At 36.8% G+C, this 23765-nt stretch overlaps 1 long non-coding RNA gene across 20 annotated transcripts in view; it reads right to left on the bottom strand.

The window, feature by feature from the left end:
* Positions 1–23765, bottom strand: part of LOC121070778 — a 235516-nt gene that overhangs the window by 18221 nt on the left and 193530 nt on the right. For 19 of the 20 annotated variants that reach the window (XR_005820206.1, XR_005820214.1, XR_005820221.1 and 16 more), the window contains one exon: positions 3566–4566. The exons of the other annotated variant lie outside the window; for it this stretch is intronic. This is a non-coding gene — a long non-coding RNA (uncharacterized LOC121070778). Of the gene's footprint in view, positions 1–3565; positions 4567–23765 lie in introns of those variants that run through there. 20 annotated transcript variants of the gene reach the window in all.

The raw sequence follows: 23765 nt of genomic DNA, 5'->3' as shown, positions 1-23765 counted from the left end.
CGTGTCCTGTCCCTAGCTAAGATTGTATATAATTCTTACCTTCCACAACAAATGTTCCAACACAGCAAAAACAAGAAAAAAGAAGCTGCTATGCTTAGTGGTATACTCAGTTGCATACCATACAGTATTAATATAGCTGGGAGGCAGGGAGTGTGTTGCTTTAAAATTAAACTATTAACCTTGCATTGGCAGGGATATCAACAACTTGTCAGGGAAGAGATGAGGGAAAACTGGAGATGAAAAAAAGAAAAAAAGAATCCAATGTGGAATAAGAAGGACAGGAATTAAATCTTAAGCCTTATTTTTAATAAATTTCACTTGATATATATGTATGACATGGACAAAGACTGGTGTTTCTGCTGAAATTTGGTCTGTCAGGAAATGCCCAATTAGTACACAGAAAGATCCTTCAGTAGGAATGTCTTGTTTGCAGTAAATAAGATGTCACGGTCATGATAGCATCCTGTTTTTCTTTCCACTTTTTGACCTGATTCATGATGACAACAACAAAACAATAATTTGAGAATTGTCATAAATTGGGAAATGTGGATTCTTGCCCAACTTTAATGAACAAATTTCTCTGTCATTATTGCCAAAATTAACAACTTTCATAATTAGGAAGTCTGTTGTATAATTTGCTGTTGAGAGTATCTGGCATCCTATCTCTACTGAAATGGGAAGAAACAAATTTCCCTCTACAGTATATGATATGGACAAGAACTGACTGATATAAGACAGGTGACTGCAAGAGTTTCAAGCATGGCTACTATAACCACAGGGAAAGTCTTGTGACTTTGTCAAAGCTCACATATTTCAAATCACTGGCAAGTTTTTAAGTTTATTGAGATATCTGAGCAACCTGGCTGGACTGCAGAGAGTTGGACTCTGTCTCTTAGTGAAGAATGTTTCCAGTAACTGAAAGTACATAGATTTTTTTTTTTATTTCGATTAGAAAATTATTTATTCCCATCCCTAACTGCCCCATTGGTTTTCTATGACGACAACCTTGTATCAGCACAGTAGTTCCCCTAGTTGTTAATTCTGCAGTATGACCCAGGAAGATGTTACTCATAATTTCCCTAAACTCTGGACTCACAAAAAGCAGCTTCTGGTTGGGCCATTTGCAGCTCATTAAACCTGTACCTGGTTTTAGTCAATTTATTTAGGAGCTTTGAGGAGAAGATTAGTATAGAACTACATCATTAAACTTCCATTTCTCAGAAGGTTTCTTTCCTTTTCCAATTGTTTGTGTGGATCTTGACTGCTTTTAATAATAATCTAAAATTTACTAATTGCCTAGTCAGTTATTTCCTTCTACTGTTTCCCCAAGATTACAGTGTGGCTAGGGCTTTTCTGTTTGTTTGCTTGCTTTTTCCTTGTGCCTTAATCCATGTCACAGACATGAGAGAAAGAACAGACTTCCTAGGTCACTATCCTGTACTAGTCTGTTGAAGGCTACCACATAATCCATTTCAGAAAGAGATCAAGCCCTGCCTTGTCACCAATTAGTTTTTTCTTATATTTATGCTGTTCCAGAGTTTCACTCCTCTGATGGTGAGACAATTCTTTTGTAATTTCAAATCTAAGTTTATAATGTAGGTTGTTGGGTTTTTTGTTTTATTTTGTTTATTTTTTACTTTTTTTTTCTAACATATTTTTAGTTGAAATTGTTTCTTTTCCCATGCTTGTATTTACTCACTCCCCTGTATGCACAAGAAAGCAACCTCTCTTATAAAATGGGACTTTTATTCCTCCAAGCACCCCTAATAATCCTTTTCTTCTTAGTTCTTTCCCTTTTTCAGGAACAAAGCTCTCCAGAATTGAACACAGCACTCAAACTACGGTTTACACAGATGTTTTGTCAATGACTTTGGTTCTTCTCTAACTTATTGCAAACTCCCTATGCACCACTGTACATTTGCCTTCTTAGTAACTGTTTTGCATTGACAGCACGTAGTCCACTTGTACTGTACAAATGTTGCTAGGTCTTTCTCAACAACATTTCTAACTGTTAAGCTCCTGGTTGCTACCAGATATTATTATTACTGTTTCTTTAGGCTATTTGGTTTCATCCCATCTCTGCAGGTCCTCAAGGTCCTCTTACTCTTTAATGTGATACTGTGCCACATTAGTGATACCTCAGCTTCAGATTATTAGGATATATATATATTTTTAACATATACCTAATATTTGTCCACATAGAGCATCCAAATGGACACCTTTAAAAAAGATCAAACTGTTGTCAGTTTAACTGCATCTGTGACTCCTGCCTCTTTAATCCTTAACTTTTCACATGTAACTTCTGTGGCCTCTCTGTAAACCAGCTTCTTAACTGCCTTATAATTCCTGCACGGATGCTTAAACACAAGGTAGGATAGAGAAGATGCAGATAAACTAAATCTGGTAGATAATACAATAAAATATTAGGTTACTTTAGCATTGGGTAAACTTAAAGTTCCATTTTCTATATTTTTCTATTTGTTACCATCTCTTTCAAGACCAAAGCCAAATCAAAACAGTGAATCTTCTTAGGCTGAGAAGCCCATTGATGCCAGTACGACACTTTTGGAAACTAAATTCATCTGAAGCTGTACTGTGCCACTGAAATGTAATGGACCATTCAGAACTTAAGCCCCTTTACATCTGCAAAGTGTAGGTATACAATTAGGTACTTCACAGGGGAAGATGGTGACAGATACTGAAGTAAAAAATTGAAAGCAAAAAAACTCTGCTTGGCTGCTGGATAATCCTGTAAGTAACTCAAGTTAAACACCAATTCAATAACATGCCAGAGAAGATTTTGAAGCTGCAAATATAATTCATGACACCCTGTTCCCAAGAGAGACCTGTCAGCATTTCAATGCAAAGGCTAATGGTGCCTTGTATCAGCTCTCTGGTGGAATGAACCAGAACTTCTTTTCTATTCAGTTTCATCTCCTTATATTTTTAACATAAAACTTTCATAGGTAGCATAATGCCATCATTAATTTCAATACTTAATTTCAAAATACATCTTACATGGAGCTTTTTGTTGTGTTTGTTGTTGTCGTTATTGTTTGTTGTTTTTTGGGGGGTGGTTAGGGTATGGCTAATGTGAGTTTTCCTCCATTGTACATGTTATGTTGCTAAGTGACATTTGGCAATGAATATTACATGTTGCTCCTGTTTCTCTGAGCCAGCAGCATTTTGTTACTACATTCCAGATGTCAGGGTAGTGAGATGTCATCCCTACAAGGATCTGCATTTGAACTGGAAGAGAATGAATGACTGGCAGTGTCTTCAACAGCTTTCTTGGTATCAAAACTGTGATATATTATTAGTTATAAAACTCATTTTTTTGGCAGCTTCTGAATAGAATTTGTCAAAGCCTTTAAGATGTTTTATATGTTTTGAATAATGGAACCAATTCAAATCTACTTTTAAAAGACACATATTTTCTGAAATAAACAAAAAGAGAATCTTCTCTGTCCTGTTTTTTAAACTTCCTCTTTTCTGTATGAAAATAAAATAAAATAAAATTAGAAATTCATAAAAGACATACACACACTGCAACACAAACAATGTATTGAAGAAGGCTTATATTTCATAACCATACGCTGAAAATAACTAAGTAGGTAGATATTTTGGTCTGTCAAATGTTATATATTATAACTATCTCATACTGTGAATATTGCTTCTTTTCCAGATACAAAGTATTCCATTTTTCCAGCTCTTAAGTGGCTTCGGCCATGTAGTATATCTTGTGCAATTAATAACTTTTTTAATATATTAAAAAAAAATAAAATAAACATGCCTAAAGCCCTGAGATCCAGTGTGTATGCTGTGATTTTAAAAATACTTTTGTGCCAACATCATGACATAAAAAGTAAATCAAATAGATGTACTTTTACATTGATCTTTTTTTGCATTACAGCTATGGAACTACCACAGAACCTGAATAAAAACAGCCAAGTAGACCCTGAATAAAAGCAGACCAAGTGATGAAAGTGTTACTCAAGAATCTTGAGTCCTTGGTCATATCCTCATACAGGAAGAGAAAAGAATTTCAAAAAAATGTCATCCTGCATATACTTGGAATAGGTCACTTCAACCTGCTGACTCCCTCTGTTATGCACTGGCAATGCAGTCTCCTTGCTCTTCAAGTCTTCATGAATACTGTTCTTCAGTCTTTCACGGGAGGTGCAGCTTCCCTTAGGCTTTCTCATGCTGTCTTCCCAGTGCAGATATTTCATTATTTAATGCCTGTGCCATCCACAGGCATGATACAGGTGTCAAACCTTCAGGTGAACTTTAGGTTTGATGCAAGAGTCAGGACAATTAGACAAGTCCCCATGAAGTTTTCAGGACTTCAAAATCCAAAATGTGTGCTTAGCTTGGCACCCAAAGAGCAGGTCTTGTGAAGTTCATCTTATAGATCATGGGCATGAAGTTAATTTTATGAATATGTCACTTTTGCCAGATTCTGGCCCCTTTGCTGTAAACTAGCTGAGAATACATAACTGGGTGGAAACGGCTTCATGCCAAATGCATCAGGGAGTCTTCTTTTGCTTTGTGTTCCATCTAGATCTGTAACAGATGACAAACATATCCATATCTCTTTGATCACTACAAAAACAATTGCATTTGTTTAAAATCTATTACTGGGCAATAAAAGAGTATTTTAAATGTACTCAGTCCAAAATCTTATCAGGAGGGAAAGTGGAATGAACCATTTACTTCATGCTCTTTTGCTATAAAAAGTATTGTTTCTGGAGAGAAACTGTGCTTAAGAGAGCAAGAAGGTACATAAATTGACCAATTTAGCAGCACTGGTCAGGTTAGGGATGCAATAAGAAATTCTTACTTTCCTGATTTAGTAAGAGATTAAATGTTCTGTTTTCCTGGAAAAGCAACAACATAATTAAGTGAAGAGAATACAAATTAATGGTTTAAGAAAAGAAAGGGAAGAAAAAGGATTTATTTTTCAAACTGAGCAACTGTGCTTGCAAACCAAATTACTTTTTTAATATATTTTTTAAATTTTTATTTTATTTAAATAAGTACTTTTAAGGGATTGATATCGTGTAGCTCACTATAGAGAACCTGTCATAATTTGTCCAGGTGTTACAATGTAAAGGGTCAGGCTGTGAGATGTTGGCAACAGCTGTAAGCTTACTTTTCTAACAAACCACAGTGAAAGTCACTAGTCAATGTCTTCTCCTTCTTCTTGTGCACAGATGTGAAAATCCTGGAGCCTCTTGTGAAAAGCCTGATTCCTTTTCTCCAACTGTGGAGATTCTCACTTTCTGCTAACTAAACTCAACAGTTTAGTTACTGGCATCAGCCAAAAAGGTGGCCTAATTCTGAAAGCTGACAATTCCTAATGAAATCTGGAATAACTTCTTTCCCCAGTTGCAGGCAAGATTGGTCCCTAGTTCACCTTGGTGGAGAATGGGCTTTGTTTCCTTGGATTCTTCTATTTTAGGGGCAAGTTTCTTTTGACATTTTGTCAAAATTTTTACTTTCCAACTTAATAATTGTAGCCCACAATACAAATAAAGAGCATATCTTGGCCAACCTCTTTGAAAGATTTTGTTCTGTTTTATGGATTACCTTTACACTGCAGTGAAGCAAACCATTACATATGTGTAAATGCCTGTAGGCAATGAATAAAGTGGTAATATTAGCCTATAACTGAATTGGGTTGCTGATTTCTCTCCAGGTTGCTGTTTTTACAAAGAAAAAAATTAGGTCCAAACCCTGACCCCGCTGGGGGTCAACTCCTCATTACCATGAAGACCATAGAGCTAATAGAGTTCTAATTATACTGTGGGAATTAGATGGGAGAAGTACACTATGGATGTCCAATGGAGAAACTTCATATATTGTATTTATCAAGGCTTCGATCTGTTAAGATCCCAAAGAGGAAACTGTAGTCAACTGGAAAATAACCTAAAAGTAGACTAAGGTGACCTACGCATAGACAAAACTTAATTTGTTCAGGCTTTGCAACCATCTGGAAATCACAAAAGAGACTTTGCATCAGTCTATAAGAACTGTATTAACTTAAACTCTGGCTAATGTGTTTTCTAGGTATGAGAATTATACTATATACTATATACTACATTATACTATATTTGAATTTTATTAATGTTATTTAAATAACTACTGGAAGAAAGTGCTTATAGCTTGTAACTACTGTAAATATTGTTGCATTGTAAACAAATGCCCCGTTCCTCAATAGAGATGTAATCAAGTGGGGACCATATGAGTCAATGCAATAATAATACCTCCACCAAAAAGTAGATGGTCATTATTTTTAGAATTCAACTTTTCCATCCCTTGAGAACCTTATTCCTACATCCTAAATCAAAATCACCAAACACATCCCAACAGTTTATTCTTTAAATATACCCTTCATTCCTTCAATACTGACAAAAAGAACATTGCTTCAAAGCTGAGCCAAAAACCAAAACAGTACATATTCCAAAAGTGAAGTGAGGGAAATAGATTCTTGTTCAGGAATTTGTCCAAGTAGAATTGAGTGCAGTACAGCTGCAACATAATAAAAAGCAATGCTGGAATCCATGGCTAGCCTTTCCTCTGTGTTACTGTCAATGCCAGAGTTCTTAACTCTTCACAGACTTGGAAAATGTAGCACAACGGTCAACTAACCATTAAACCCTAGAATACTATGTAAGGGGCTATGTAAAACCCATGTAAAGCTCTACCCACCCCTTCCCCCCCCGCCCCCCCCCCCCAAAAAAAAAAATCCAGATAGCATCAATAGGTTGAATAAATGACAATAACTCAACCAAATTCAAAGATAAGAAAGAGGGTCAAAGAGAGGGGAGATAGTCAAATAGAGATGTAGGCAACAATTTGGTTTGAGTTTACAATTCTGAAAGGTAATTGCTTGGCATGTTTGGCCATTGTGCATGTCACCACAGAAAATGAAATAGGATAGTGCTTTCTCACCATGGGACTTCTTAATTTATTCCCCACTTGGTGAAAATTACTTTGGATCGGTTTACTCTGTAATGGTGGTTATGTTCCAAGGCATTTTGAAAAAGTGAAAAACCAAAGGAGTAAAGAAAATAGATTTCAGTTGGAATGGCACGTTGGGTTGTTTGTTCTGTCCTTTGATTGTGGCTATTTAGTTAAGGCATCAGCTCCTTTGGTCTGCTTTTCTGTAGCGTGCACTTCTTGTGGAAAAGCTATGTCAAATAAGTGAATGTTTTTCTTTGATCAAAAACATGAGGAAATATGTGGCCATTCTGATTTATTCTGAGGCTAAGTTCCCCAGCATAAATGTTGATCAAACCCCGTCCATCACTGTCATAACTCCCAAAGATAATTTAGAACCCTGGTACAAGGTTGTTCAGAGGAAAACCTGTTGATTCAATTAGTTGAATCGGTCTTAGAATGAATTTAATCTGAGGGCTTGTGATATTCTAAATTCCATTTATAAGATACTTGCTGGCATCTATACTGACCTTTAGGTATAATTTCAATGTTCTGGTTTTGACAGATATAATTTTTTGGTAATTATTTACCACAAAGACACGTGAATGAGAGAACATCATCATTAGGACTAAATGATAGAAGTATTTAAACAAAATTTTCTGATGAAAAGGAAACGAGATGTTTTTACTACAACTCAGCTCAGGTACTGCACATAGTTCTGTCATAGACAAGATGCTGTGGAAACATATAGAACACTTTCAAGTCTAGTGTGTACATAGTCTTTACATGGACTATTTCTGTGGCTGGCTTTCAGCAGTCTTCAACTAATCAGAAATTAGTGGGAATTACATTCCCCAAGAAATTCAGAATTGCCTTCCAAAATAAGTTATGGACATGAAGGAATATGGAAGAAGTCTTGACAGAAGATTATGTAGCTTTGTTCATGAGAAAGAGCAGACGAGTAAGTTTTGATCTGCTATAGAATGAAAGTGTGGGTCAAGATAATGGTAGGACAAAGGGGTACCAAGCTTCCTAGGAATTTGGACAAATTTCTTTTGGAATTGGTATTTGTTCCTTAACCATGTAGTGGGTCTTGGTGCAGAACCCTGTCTGTCAGGGAAGTAACTGTGGTGTGCAGTGACACTATAGTTTTGTGCTTCAGAATTGTCCTTGTGTTGCACCTCCACTTGTTGAGACTGTAGATTGTCTGCTCCGTGGTATCTGATTGGAGCCATTGCTGTATGACTGCAGAGATAAAGTTCTTAGATCATGGAAGAAATACTTGAGGATGAAAGAGATTGAAATATACAATTCTCAGCTTCAGCAAAAAATGAAGTGCCCTGTGTCTGCCCATTGCAATGAACACATATCAGGTATATCTATATTGTTTTTGCTACAGTTATTTTAATAACTATAGTTCAAAGGGGTCAAGGACACATTGTCCTTGAAATAGTACAAATGAATAGAAAAAAAGGCCATCCTTGTCCAAGAGAATTTATAACCTAGATACAGAGTTCAGTAACATATGAACAGTTGGACGTTGCCTATCAGGTGCAATGATGTCACACATCTTGCTGAAGGCAAGGTTATGCCTGAAGGCATTGTAAATGCAAGATCAAGAGTCCAGAAGATATGAAGAACTTTGCATACAGAACTCTGATTCATGAAGTATGTTCTTTCCTAACTGGAACTGCGCTTAGGCCTAAGCTTAAGGTTAATGCAACATATACCATATTCTGAAGTGGACAGTATGCATGTGTGCTGACTTGAACTGGGAAACTCTTCTAAGTAAGGACACACTCCATGGTTCCAATCAGAAAGCGGGACAGAGACAAGAGTAACAAGAAAAATACAATGAAGGCATACTCATTTTTGTTTGTTTTTTTGTTGTTGTTGTTGTTGTTTTATGTGTGTGTGTGTGTGTGTGTGAGTAATTGGCTTTAATTTGATTTTACCTCTGATTTTCCTGTGACCATGAGCAATATCAAATACTTGTTAATAACAAACAGGTCAAGACTTCTGTCATACATGATCTGGTCATAGATGAAAGTGCAATACAAACATCTATGTATGACAAGAAAAGACAGAATGAAAGAAAAAACAGAAACTTCTTTCTATTCATGCCATATTCTATTCTATGCTAAAGCCTATCTTGCTATATTACTTTGAAAGCTGGTTTAAATTAGCTATAGCTATTTATGCAGCTACAGTCTACAAAAATATTAACTGATTTAACACTTTCTGTAAAAGGTGCTGCATCATTTCTCATTCCTCTTAAGAACACTTGAAACCAATTAAACATTTCCCTTGGGAAGCTACTTTATTTTATTCGGTATTGATTTTTTTTCACTGCATGATTAATTTGTAGTCAAGACTTGTTTTGATTTTCCAAACTGTATTTTAAAACCAAACATGAAGTAATAACTTGTGGATGGCTTGCAAAATAGTAACAATGTGTTCCATTAAGAAAAAAGAAGTATTGTGCAAATTTAATGTAACAAAGAATTAACCACTCTTTAGTAAGCTGATTGAAAGTAAGTATGATCAAAGCACTCAAAGGTCAAGTGTTGAGGGATGATGGCAAAGCTATAAGGCCTACAAAGTCCAGAGAACATGAATGCATAGGTGCAAATGATCATCTTATCTTACATAATTGCCTCAAAAATTATGACTTCAGATTTAGTGTAGCTGTGCTCGCCAAATTTTTGAGCTTTTGGCAAATGTTTCTCCTCCAAAAATGCATGTTTCTTGCTTTGTTTTTATTAAAAATATATGTAAATCTCATTCAATTTGAAATTATGCAACCAAGTGTCACATCTCTCACGGCCCTTGTCCTCACTGGGCCTGTGCACAGGCAGTGTCTGAAACTAAAATCTCTTTTGAGTTAAAAATAATGTTTATTTCTTCTCATGTTTAAAAATAAATAATAATAATGATAATAATAAAAGCTCTATTTGACTCTAACTTTCATACAGAGCTGATTCTCACCAGAGATCTTAAATCTTGGCAAGTGTATCTCTTCTAAGAATACATGCTCACTACCATTAGTCCATTAGACTTGCTAGAAGTGAGCAAATATTGTACCATTGAGTCAATGGGCCATTAGGACATTTCAAACTGCTCCAAAGAGATAATTGACCTGCTGAAAGTGTAAGGTAACAAAAGAACTGAAATCATGGAGTAATGTGATCTCATTCTGAATGTGGGTGTTGTTTGGGGGGGGAGGGTGGGTGGAAATGAGCCAAGGCTTGATTACCAAGGACTAAGAGTGGGGAGAGGGAGTAGGGAGAGAGCCCCCCAAAGGAGCATCTTTAAATAGAGATTAGCGGAGGTCAGACACTTTATGATTTTACCATAGAGAAATCAGAAGGTTGGAAGAAGAAGAGGGAGAATTAGATAAAGGTCAAGTCCCCCGGTAGTATGTTTAAAACTTTTTCATTTTCTCCCATAGTATTTGGGAAGCAGAGTGCTTCACTGCGTTTACTCAGGTTCTCCCTGGCTTCAAAGATTGGCAAGTTCCTACTATATTTTTACAAAGCAAACTGCTTTTCAGGCAGGTTTTCTCAAGTTCTTGCTTTATGAGTTTTGGAGAAAGATTCTGGGCAGAGATGTTCAGAAGAAAAAGTGTTTGCAGTCTTTGGAGGTTGTTAATTCCTGGAAAAACTTCTGGCAAACTCTAGCTCACCAAAATTTCACAGAAAATGTTTGTTAAAATTTGACCTGTTTAAATGAGTTTCTTGTGTTGGTGTCTACCTAGTGGAAGTACGAATCGTGCTTGGTTTTACACACAAAGTCAAGCAATGCTGCCAACATATACAGGCCTCTTCTCTCCGAAATATTTTATTTATTTACTCTGGAGTCTGAAGACAGCTTGGAGACATGTCTCTTGCCAGTGGTATTTGCAGTGGTATTCACAGAGTTGTCCTCTAGTTTTTAGAGTCAGTTTGCACTTTTTTCTTAGACTCATGTAGAGATTCAATTTTTAGTAATAACTCTCCTAACCATGTCTGAGGTTGCCACCATTGTTCTGTATGGTCATCAACCTGGCCATTGGCCTCCAACATTAAAAGGTTTACTAGACTGCCTTATACCTAGAAAATAAAGACAACATGAATACTGTAAAATATTTGTTTGAAAACATAGATGAAGAATCTACTGTTTCATGTCAGAAATTATTACAGGGATACAAGATGGGAAGAGGTATTTTGGAACATTAAATCCCCCTGATCACTGTAGAAGCAATTTGGACATATGATATTTTCCAGGACTGTAACAGGTTTTATCATGAAACTAGATAGGGCTTTGACATGGGCTATGATCTTTTGCTTCCTATCACTTGCATCTGAAAGGTCTGATCATTAGGAAGTTCTGGTAGACCCCAGCTGAAATATTGTCAGGACTGGCATACTTTCATCTTACTTTGTGTTAAAATAGCCTAAAATATATTTTTTTTTTGTCATGAGCACTGGCAGAGAATTATTAGATCCCTCACTAAGCCTCCATTTTACTAAGATAAACATACCAATCTCATTTATTTTTTTCCCATACGGTAGGCTCTCCAGTACTCTCATCAACTTAATAAACCTTCTCTGTGTCTGTTGTACTTCGAGTGGGATTTCAGAACTGCAGTATTTTCCAGTAGTGACAGATTCAGTTTCTGATCTTGAAAATGAAACTATTACTGCATTACATCTTGCAACAATGAGCCATATGGTTATTCATTCAGGATATGAGGAAAGAGCCTTCTAATTTGTCCCAATCTGTGTACAATATCTAGCACAGTGCTTTCAGATGAGATGGCAAGGCAAATGAATCACAGAATCACAGAATCACACAGAATGGCTGAGGTTGGAAGGGATCTCTGAAGATCACCGATTCCAACCCCCCTGCCGAGCAGGATCACCTAGAGCACATTGCACAGGATGGCATCCAGGCAGGTTTTGAATATCTCCAGAGAAGGAGCCTCCACAACCTGTCTGGGCAACCTGTTCCAGTGCTCTGTCATCCTCACAGTAAAGAAATGCCCTCTCATAACAGAGAATCATAAACACAAAGAAGAAATGACATTGAAATCTAGCAATTTGGCATGACCATTCTGCAGCTTAAGTCTCATCCTCGAGTTCAGACTGGACCCTATACTTTAAAAAAAAGTATGCTCATCTTCAAAATGATGATACACACACAGCTCTAGTACTGAGCACATGCTTGTCTGTGTATATGTTTGTGTGTGTGTGTGCAGTCTAACACATATAATATTACAAAAAGCTCAATTTAAGGTACATTTTTATCATAAGCGAAACTGGAACTACATTAATTGCAGGTGGAAATCTGTGAATGGCACTGGAATTGCAAGAGAAAAATAATTATTCTCTAAATATTATTTAATGAATTAAATAATAACTTACTCTCAGCTTTTAATTTATGTGAAATATAGAGATATTTTGTCAAACAGCTTCAAAGTAACCTCATATGCAAAACAGCCTTAGCAATTTATAACAGCTGAGGATGTGGCCCTATCCTGCTCAAACATAATGCTTTTTAAAACTTATAATCCACAAGACAACAGCTCCATACCAGGAAAATGAGCTATCCACCAAAACGGAAAATAAGAAAGAAAGAAGGAAAGAAAAACAAATCTACTTTACAAGAAGAAAACGAGACATTCCTAAAGCATTTCAGGATGACCACACACCAAGTGAAAAAAAAACGACAGTTCAAAATGCCTGCCCCACACAAAGGATAACTCTGCTTGGCAGAATACAAGACTATCTCCTTTTACTAAGAACAACTCACCAATCAGTCAACACCACTTTAACTACTTTAAGTATTTTTCCACCTTTCACAGAGTCCATCAAAAGTTCAACACATACTACCAGCCAAGTCGAATATCCAGTAAGCTATATATAACCTCATATATATATACGCATATACAAACACAAATTAATATAGCATCAAATATTCCATTTTGAGAAAAATAAAATTCCAGATGTTAACACAACCTATACGACAATGTCCATCCTGTCATTCATTGAATTTCTCTCTTTTTAACAGTTTCAGGTAGAAAGATATGGAATATGTGCCTTTCTAGTCTCTTACATATACACACACAAAAATGCTTCAGGCAGTCTCAGAATCATCAAAATGTAGTTATACTGTGAAATGGTGACTACTTTTAGAGTTTCTGTTTCTTTTGCCTCATAGATGTTCTACTTATAATCAGAACATAGCGAATACAAAGGGAATAAAAGAGGTGAAATGATCTGAGAAAACTTACTCCCCTTGCCCAGGATAAACAATGGGATAAAACAGAAAAGGAAGAAAATCTGAGATTTTTAGTGTCATTGCATTAAGCTGCCTATCATTCCTCCCCACAAGAAAGGGGTTTTAGAGACGTATTTGAAGCAAAACAATGAGACAGTTTTGCAGATACTTTACAGTAAGTTCCCTCCAAATTTGGCAGTCAGAAACACAAGGGTCCTTGTCTAGGAAGTTAAAAGGCTAATACTGGGAGCTAATACTATGTGGCAAATGGAAGTAGTTGTAAAGATCTTTTACTCTAAAAGCAAGCAGCGATCTTGTTTGATAAAATAAAGAGCAAGGATTTAGTAAAAGGGTTTCAAGGAAGAGATACACGAAGAGATACGTGAAGTATCTCTAAGCTATGAAGTGGGATATTGTGTTGCTGCTGTTCCCCAAATGAACGTTAGGTGAGCAAGAACGCCTTTATAGGGGCAGAGAAAAGGATATTGCATAATTTAAGTGTCAGGAAAGAAGAAGATTCTGAGGAAGCTTCAGCAACCTGCATGGCTAGGAAGCACTATGTGTTGGAGATGCTTTGTTTGTTAAGTTTAGAAATAGTCTGGAAGATTTAGATGGCATTTAGATTAGGACTTCAACCACACTAAAATCCATGGTTATTGAGAAGAACATAGGGAGAAAATCTGTGGTGGAAAAATCTGTGATTCAGCCAAACTAAGTTTGCATGGTTAGTAAGTCATTCATGAAGGCATCAGACAAAAAGTTTATTTAGGACAAAAGGATACAGAAGAATATATTGGTAGATCTGTGAAAGCATAGAGATGACAAGAGTTTTTGGTCCTAGGTGCAATTGCGAAGACAAAGTTAGAAGCCTTTAGTTGCCTCTCCAAGAGCTGGAGGATTCTCCAGAGGATGTGTTAAAGAAATGATTAGAGAGGTAAAAGAAGCACTCAAGGAAAGCCAGTCCTGAGGAATCATAGAGAGATTTCAAGGAGAGCAGAAGCAGAGAGGCCAGGAGAAGTTACAGTTATAGCAGTGAGTCTGCGATCTGGCAAAGCAGATGCCATTAGATGTTGTGGAAAGAATGGTTTCATTTAAGGGCAGAGGAGGGAAGCCAGATTGGAAGAGCTCTAGGAAGAAAAAGTGTAAACAGCACATTCAGAGAGCTTAGAGATGAAAGAGCGGCTGCAGATGGGCCAGTAGCTAAAGATGCAAGAAGGAGTCAAAAGTGTTTTATTTATGATGTGAGAGACTTAACATATGGTATAGAGAGCAGAAAAAACTAGAAACAGTGAAAACAACAAACCAGAGGAGATCAAGAGGTTAAGGAGTAAGGGAGGGGAGGAGAACAGTCAGAAGATGAAGAGCTAAGAAGAGAGAGGGTAAGAGGAGGCAGGCAGAAAAGGGGATTTGAAAAGAACAGATAAAGCATGTCTGCATTTGAGATGAGGGAGAAGCAGAAGGAGAAGGCTGAAGAGCAGGGAAAGGGCCCCAAGCTAGCATGAAAAGGAAGGTCAAGTCACATGAAAACTTAATATTAAAAAAAAAAAAAAAAAAAAGTCAAAATCAAAGGTAGAACTTGCTAAGACCTTCTGTCAAGAGAAAAGGGGGATTGAGCAGTGAATTAGAGGTGATGAGGAGATGGATGGAACCGCAGGATTAGGACACATTTAAATTTGAGGTAGTGCAGCCGTGCAGCCAGACTGAAAACAGAATTGAAAAAGTAGAGAATTGAGTGGTAATGAGGTGAGTGTCATGAGCTGTTTCAGATGTAGTAAAAATTATAGTCTTCATACACTTTAATTTCAAACCTCTCCTCCTAGAGTTACGAAGGCCCGTATCAGAAGAGTAGTCAGGACAAAATAAATGCTTCGTGATAGAACAGAATAAAACAGTTTGTTAAAAGGCCATGTTATATGAAATAAACAGATTTATAGTATTCATGAAATCACAGAAAACTCTGAAATTAGCACATATATTTTAATGACATGCATATTTTAGTCACTGAGCTATTTTGTGAAGTGTAAGCTCAGTCTGAATGAAGGCAATAGAAACATTTCCAGTAAAATATTTCCAGTTGAATACAGTGATATTTCCCCACATGGAAGACCCAGCCCTCTCTTTCCATAGCACAGTGTTCCTTAGTGAGGTCTGAGAGTCCTACAGCGCACACGTGCAGCAGCTGCAAGGCTAATGCAAATCACAGAAGTCAGAGACTATGACCATAGAGCAAGATACAGACACCATTAGCCATGTTGGCTGCATTATGAACCAGATCAGGAAACCAATCCAGGCTAAAACAAACCCAGCAGAAGGTTTATTTTTAAACTGATTTGTTTCCCAATCATCTTCACTAACTAGCTGCACAAATGCTTCCACTTACAGAGGAAAGTGGATAGACGGGATGGTGGCAGAGGGGAAACTAGGGGACAGTTTCATTTTAGGGTAGTCTTGTCTTTTTCTCTTAATCCCCAAGGACTAAATTACCTTTCAGGGAGAGGCTACATGATTTTAGTCCAGCCTTAAGTGAGTAAAATTATGTTGCCCGTAAGTCTTCCAATTTCTCCAGCCTACCATGTGCTCTCATTGTATGACATCTTAGACTTACTCCTTTCAGCAGAGGAGGAAGATTATACCTGGCACAAGTAAAAGTGAGCCCAAGCCTCTTAAACAGCCACTCATGCTCAACCCATATATTTTTTTTTAATTATCCTTAATTTTCTTAGCTTATTTACAATGTTGTTTCTCATATGTCCTTATATAATTTGTCACCTCCTTGATGTTTGTTTTCCGAACTTTAGATGGCAGCCATGCCCCCATACTTCTAGTTTTGTCTAAGTGCCAGTAGTGTTTCTCTCCAATGAAATGGTTACCTTACAACACAAAGACACTCAGGAGTGAACACGGTTGTATCTAGCTTGCTGTACATAAGTTCTTCTATATCCCATCTCATCTATCATTTCTTCTTTCCAAGTATCTGCTCCCTGCTGAATTATCAGAATTTATAAGCTATTGGTTAGACCTTGTTTGTAGGGAAAGTAGGAATCAAAGATGATTGTTTAACTCATGCCTTTCAGCAGGCTTGGGGTCAAAAGTTGTTCTAACTCCTTGCCAGTGAGAACAAGCAGTGGGGATTGTTAGCACGCACACAGACTGCACCGCTGAAGAACATCGACTGAAATGTGCTCTGGTAGAGGCTCCTTCAGAGGAGCTCAGAATTCACTAATGCAGCAAATTCTGTGCAACGTGCCCCATAGAAATACATGGTTTTGAACTTGAAACCATCCCAGGTTTCAAGAGCCAGGGTGCAATTTGAAGAGGGGAAAAAAATGTTGCCCTAGAGTATTCAGGACCTAGGGGTCTGAATGGTTTGAAAAGGGGCTCAGGTTGGTTCTTTCTCTTCCCCAATGTATCTAGATTGAATCTTTCTCCTTTTTTTTCCCAATTGCTTACATGAACACTAATGACCCAGAACTCCCAGGTCCAAGATCTAACCATTGGTCTGGTGGGCCTTCTCAAATAACACCTTTTCTCTAAATCATTTTCTTGGAAAACAAAAACAGGACAGTGTCTCTTTTCCTCTGAGTTTAGACAAAAATAAATGTTGGTACCTCTAAATCTTTCACACACACACAAAAAAAAAAAAGGACTATGTGTTTTAACAAGTCCTTCCCTGAGCTGCCAGTTTGGAACCTTGTTCAAAAATACTAACCCATGAAATCCTGTCTGTTTTGTGAGTGAAAGAAAGTCTGCCCAACAGATGAGCTTTGCAGCTGACCTCAGAGTTGATCTGTTGTTTTATAGTATGTTTAATAAAGCATTAAAAATGAAGTAATTTTGCACTTTTGGTAATTTAAAGTTAAGAATATTAATTTTCACATGAGAAATGGCTTAGGTTCTTTATGCTTCCTACAGATCTAATTTCGCTTTTCAGCTTGCAGCTCTAAAACACCCAATGACTTCTCTGCGCCTTCATGTAAATGTTGATAAGTGAGGTGTAATTCTTTACAAACTGTGGAAAACAGACATATAGGTCTGGAGTGCCTTTTTTTTTTTAAAAAAAAAAAAAAGACTACAGGGAAATGGCCTTCTGGTTCATGAAATTAATGAACAGGCAGAATGATTTGTGAAAAACAACTGTTTAATAGGACCACCACCTGCAGTATGGGCTGAATCCCACAATGTGGAAAAAATCCAGAACATCATTTCTGATTAATTTCTTGACATTTCAACTTTGTCCTGCACCCCATCCACCAACACAGAACATATTCAAGAGTAACAAAGATATTTCTGGCGACACACTGCAGCCATGGGAAATTGGAATGCAAGTCATGCCATATCTACTGACAGCTCATAAAGTACTCCACAGCAGTGCAGAAGATGTATTTTCTATGCCTGAATATCATGTAGCTTGGTCTGGGTTTTACTAAATAGTACTGAACTTTTGGCTGTTTATTCCCAACTCTGTGATGTAAGCTGGCCTCCCTGGAAGCCAGACTCCAAGTGCAGCAACCATTCTGTACACATATATTGCATGGAAAGAGTTACCTAGTAATAAAAAACATATGAAGCTCTGAGATCAGTTCCTCTTTCTCTCTTCCCAGGTGTTCCTTCGTGGTTGTGATTTGTGCACAAGCCTATAGAAAATGCTGCATATACAAGCCAAGATATACAAAGACTTTGAGGCTCCCAGTCCCTTCTTAAGCATCTAACTTTGGGTTCCTAAAAAAGAATATGGGACCTAAATACCTTTGTAGGTCTGGATTGCAGTATTCTGTTTGAATGTAGGGAGGGGAAGGGAGTGAGGTTTCATATTGCTGCTCACCGGCCAGTGAGCACCCTGAACTTTCAGCCCAAATGGTTTCTGGAATCTTTTGGCATTCAGCTAGCTCTGGCTTTATTACACAGATGCATTCAATTGTTTCATGTACAATCAATGTCTTAACACACAAAACTCACTATTGGTTTTGAATCCGCTGGATTTCAGAGCCTTTCTTATCCCAAGATACACTTTAAAATATTTCACCCACAAACCTTATCACAGAATTCTTTTTCTTAAGCTTTCTCTTATGGGCTGCATGTTTTCTTTTGCAAACCAAAACAAACACAGGCACAAGATCTCTAGCTGGTAGTGGACTTTGGCACAAATCCATTGACAACAGTGTAGTTACACTGCTATGCATAATTTTAGGATTAAAACCATTCAATCCACAATTACATGTTCTTTTCTGAGGTAAGTGGGTTGCTGCATCAGAAACTGATCTGAAAATTAAGACTATTTGCAATATCTTGAAAATTCTGTCCCAAAGTCCTTAGTCAAACCTGCATTTCCATGGGAGCTTTATGAAACTATTTTTCAACTTTTTCTCTTGATGCCAACACACCTGCTCACACTTGCAATTCCCCCTCCCTTGATGTCATGAGCAACTTTTGCAGAATAGTTATTCAGTTCCCTAGCGTGTGTAGTGTCATTCATCTTAATAAAAACGTTACAGAAACCCTTATAGACCCACAGAGTGCCTTAGAGGCTCCAATTGGAACTGCCTCCCTATTTTGTTAGCAAACAATGTAGAGTCATTTTTTTCAGCTCTGTGTGTGCTTGTTTTATTTCCTTATTCTGTTTATGGAAAAATCACATGGGGAAAATCCAACAGTTCCTAAAATTGGAGTATACTAAATCATCTACTTTTCCTTCAGTCACTGGTTCTGTTCTGTCAGAAAAGGAAACAGGACTGGCTTTCTGACATTCAAGTCCCAGTATTTTCTAGGAAACAAATTTAATCTAAACAGTCAATAAGATGGACAATGTCTTTGCCCTTTTCCAAGTTCTATACCCTACAAGTTCTCAGAATAATTCCTGATGTTTCATGGATTGCTTTTGCCAGAGCTTTGAATATTTTGAGATGAATTTTACTGGACCCTGCTGACTTGAACCCAAGTATCATATATATCTTCTTTATCTGTTCCTTATTTTGGTCTGTTTTCTAATCTTTTCGTCAACATTTCCTGTATCCAAAAATTTACTTATTTAGATTTTTTGATACCTTTTATGTCCTACTATTTACAGTTCATATTTCGTCTTATTATTGTGCAATTTTGTACAGTTATTATACCATTTTCTACATCCATTTTTATTTTTATTTATTTATTTCTATTATCCACCCAATTCATTTCTGGCTTTCTGGTTCTCAAAGTCCTCTTAATGCATTTAGTTTTATCTCTTCATATAGTTCTTAACTCAGTTTTGGAATTAATTCCTATTTTATTTTATTTTTCTTTGAATCCACCAAACAATTTTTCCTCCCTTTAGATTTTTGGATTTTTAGATTAATTGCCCTTTCTCCTTATACATATATGTAATATGTGTGCATGGCTATAGTAATTACAAGTCACAGAACATGAGCTCACCTTGGGGAAATTAAGAAATTAAGAGTGAGCCTTTGTGACCAGGAAGCATGGCTAGCACACTGCCTTGACTAACCCGTCCACTGCCAGAACTATCTGTCTGCCAAAATCTCAAAAGATTTCTGATCATGCGCTCTATTCATGTGCTTTGCAATGGCCTTAGATTTCAGCAGCTGTACTGGTTCACTAGAAAAACATTGTGTCCTATGTTTGTTTTAGAACCTCTCTTTTCTGCACCACCATGTTACAACATAAAACTTACCTGACAGATACAAGAGTTAATCAAAGATGTGAAAAAGAGTCACAAATTAATTTAAAATAGAATTTCATAGCATGATACTTTGAGTGTCAGTAGATGTTTGCCATTATGTGGCTACATAAAAGGTTAAAACATCCAATTGTTCCTAAGTACTTTGGAAGGTAACTGTATTCCTCTTGTTCCATGGCCTTCTATGAAAAGAGTAGTGAGAGTAGTGTTTGCAAAGGTTACCTAAAAGGTACATGCTCATCTACTCTGTGTACTATACTCATATGAATGTATAGGAGATACTTCACAGAAGAAAAAGCAATTTCGATTCCATTCCTAAAAACAATAAAGTATGAGTACTGACTCTACTATGCATGGCATCAAGGCCACAAAAATAAAAAATAAAAAATCTTGAGACACTTAAAGAACTTTGAAAAAAAGTCTAATGCAGAATTTTATCTTTTTTAAAACCATATTTTACCCATATATTTATTTTTATCACAATATAACTAGCTGCCCTTGATAAAGGCAAAGAAAAGATATGCAAAGGAAAGGATAGCTTTGCAATTATTTATTTATGTGTGTTAAGGTAGTGCTTTAGCAGCCCCTCTGTTCAGTGACCAGTATATCCTTGTGTTTGGCACTGCATAAATAGAACAAGAAGCAAGTCCCAGATCCAAAAAGTTGCCATCCTTGAAGCAGTGTGTCTGCACAACTTCTTATACATTAGTGCAATGAAATGCATAGAAATATGTGTCTCTCATTTTGTCTGATCTTCGGTAGTGTAAAGTGAGTGGAAAAGGTTTATTGTTTGCTTCCTACTACAGGAGGTTCTGAGCTCTGTCACAACAGTAGTATTTTAGAGATTTTCCTGCCACAACTGCTGAGACATTCAGAATTCCTGCAATTCTGATTTAAATGGACAGCAACTTCCTACTAAGAATAGCAGCTTTTTTGCCCCACTTACTGGCATTGATAAATGAAGAACCGGCTGAAGGATGAATGTGAGCCACTCTCCTCACCTTCAAAGCAGCTAAAAGAGCAGTCTCAAGACTGCTCAAATCTTCTGGAATGCCCTTCCAGCCAATGGAGCAGACGGGAAGCTCGTTGTGTTGTCTTGGGTGGATCGGATGAGACACCACATGCAAGAGTATCTGCCCTTCTGGGTGAGAGCAAAGACCTCCACTGGGACACCCTGGCCTGGGGGCTGAGAAGCAACAAGGAATCTAGGTGTTCCTGATGCCTGCCCAGCACAAATTCAGTGTTTAGCCAAGATTTGCTATGCTATTTTCAAGGCAGGAACCCAAGCCAAAGGTTTGAATCAGACATGTTCAATGTCCTGTGTTTCTAATTAAAGCTTGCAGTTTTTGTGTTTTGTTTCCAGTATTTATTTTTAGCCAGATGATGGCTCCTTTTATTATTAGAGAAGATAATTTTGATTAATATATATATTTTTTAATTCTTAGAACAAACACAAAAGGAGGTTTCTGTGGAGCTTTGTGTTCTCAGTGAGCATGGGAGAATGTCAGGGCATGCCATGCCTCTCCACAAATAATTTTCAGTGTCACCAATTGCTGGCCAGCACGAAGGGGAGGGAAGGAGTGGCAGCCACAGTAACTAGTGCGAGCTGTTCCAGGTTAAATATAATGGTCCAGCCCTGGTAATTTAAAGCCAAAGCAACTTCTGTTATATACAGAGAAGTCCCAGTCAAGTACCCTTAGGTATTTTTATCTTATGATCCATGAAAACCTTTCTAAGACTTTGTTTTAGGCATGAAACATGGAGTTGTTCTAACCTGTTGGAATCTACAGGATTTTTTCGATTGACTTTAGAGGAGATGAGTCAGCCCTTAGGTACTATTTCACTGAATTAGTTACACTATCCTAGTGGTTTCCCTAAACATATTTTCAATACTTTACCTCATTAAAAGAAATTAACAGAATCTATGTGCAATGGTGTCAGTCAAGGGTGATTGATAGCTACTGCAGCTTGCAAGCTACCCGTATTACTTTTTCATTCTGCAAATCCCTCTGTTCTATTTTCATGTTGTTTGACAGTTTGGAAGTTGTATCTGAATAAACTTGTTGGAAGACACACTGGCGATAGCTACACAAGCTCATGGTGCTCTGTCTGGCTGTATTGTGAGCTGATTTAACATTTCTAATACCTGCAGTGTTTTACTATCTGTTGCTCCACATTAAATATCTTTGCTTTCTGTGCTATTTGTAAATCTCCAAATACATCTGCAGAGGCTTCAATCACTTCTGTGTTTTCTTAGTGCCATTGTTTCACTGTTTCACATCTTTACTCTTTTCCTACAGTTATGAAATAAGGGCCCAATCTTGGAAAGGATCTGTATGGATGCAAGTCACTTCTGACTACAGAATGTCACTGAAACAGCATGCCTGTCTTTCTGGAAAGGAAGTAGAGAACAACCATGTAAAAAAATGGAAGACAGTGCTTCAGAAGATGATACACCGTTTTTGTTAGAGTATAACATTTTTTCTCTCACTTATTTCAAACACCCTCAAGCATGCAATTAAATTATCAGACACTTGAATTTACTTTTTAAATGATGCTTACTGGTCTGTATAATTTCCAAACATAATTGTTTTCATTCAATTCATTAAACTCTTTGTTGCGCATGGCTTAAATTAATTTTAATCTCAGCCCCACCAGAATCAATATCAAATAACATCTGCTTGTATGTTAATCTACAGGAGAACATTCCAGCATTGAGGTAAGAGGGGACATGAAGAACTCCAGGTTTTAGTAACTGAAAGCTCTAATACTGGAAGGTAGAACATTTAAATATTGATGGTATAATATTCAAGAAGCACCTGAACACGCTACCTAATTTTTCTATGCATAGTGTCTCTCGGTAATATTTATGATTTCCAGAAAAGGTCTTTTTTGTTTTTTTCCCCTTCAGAGACAGTGACAAGATAAAAACACAGATTCTTGTGAGCTTGGAGATGCTACTGAATGAAATCCTCTTCTAGTTTACTAAGATGCTTCTGTACTTTACATTTATATTTATGAACAAAGAATTTGTATTTATCTTAACCTCAGTAGTTGTATGGTCTTACACTTTATCATATACAAGACTATTGCTCTACTTTTATGTAAATGATTGCAGCACACTACTTGTATTATCATATTTCTGCTGCAGTTTCATTCCTATCTTGAAACTTACTATTCAGACAACTGATTCTTCGTCTTTCAACTGTGTAATAATGAAAAATTATTGGCATATTTTTATATTTATGTGGGTTGAAGCATTAGTGAGCACAGAGAAAAACATTCATTTTTCACTTAATCTTTTCCTTACATTTGAAAAAGTTATTACATTTTTGATTATGTGCAGCTATTCTGTTATTGAAATGAATCATTTTACTGTGAGAACTTCAGAAAGCAGAGCTGTTTTCATTTGCTACCATTATGAAATAGTATATGGATGTTTTGTTGCTTTAACACAGCCATCATATAGTTTTCTTTACTTTTACATTTCCTCATCAAAAAAAAAAAAAAAAAAAACTTTTTTTTTTTCTCAGCGCTACACTGGAATTCCTATTATATTTTATGATGGTAATTGAAAAAAAAATTGCTTTAGTTACAGTAAATCTTGTGACAGTTCTTGTGCTCTTTCCTGGTCCATACAAAATAATTTCTTGAGACCAGAAAAACCTCTTTGCAGTGCCTCCCACTCAGCTGGGAAACTTGTCTTCTGTAGCCGCATCGGCAGCACAGAAAACTGGTTAGGTTTGCAAGTTAGTGAAATCTTAAGACAATCCAAAGAAGATGCTATTTTTTGAGGGAAGATGATGAGCTCTGCGGTTAGGTTTTACTTTAAGATTATATTTCTTCTGGTTGTACTTTAACCGTGAAAACAAAGCTCAGTCAAAATTTT

This window comes from Cygnus olor, chromosome 5 (genome assembly GCF_009769625.2).
Source record: "Cygnus olor isolate bCygOlo1 chromosome 5, bCygOlo1.pri.v2, whole genome shotgun sequence".
Taxonomy (NCBI): Eukaryota; Metazoa; Chordata; class Aves; order Anseriformes; family Anatidae; genus Cygnus; species Cygnus olor.
This window is presented reverse-complemented; position numbering and strand designations above follow the sequence as displayed.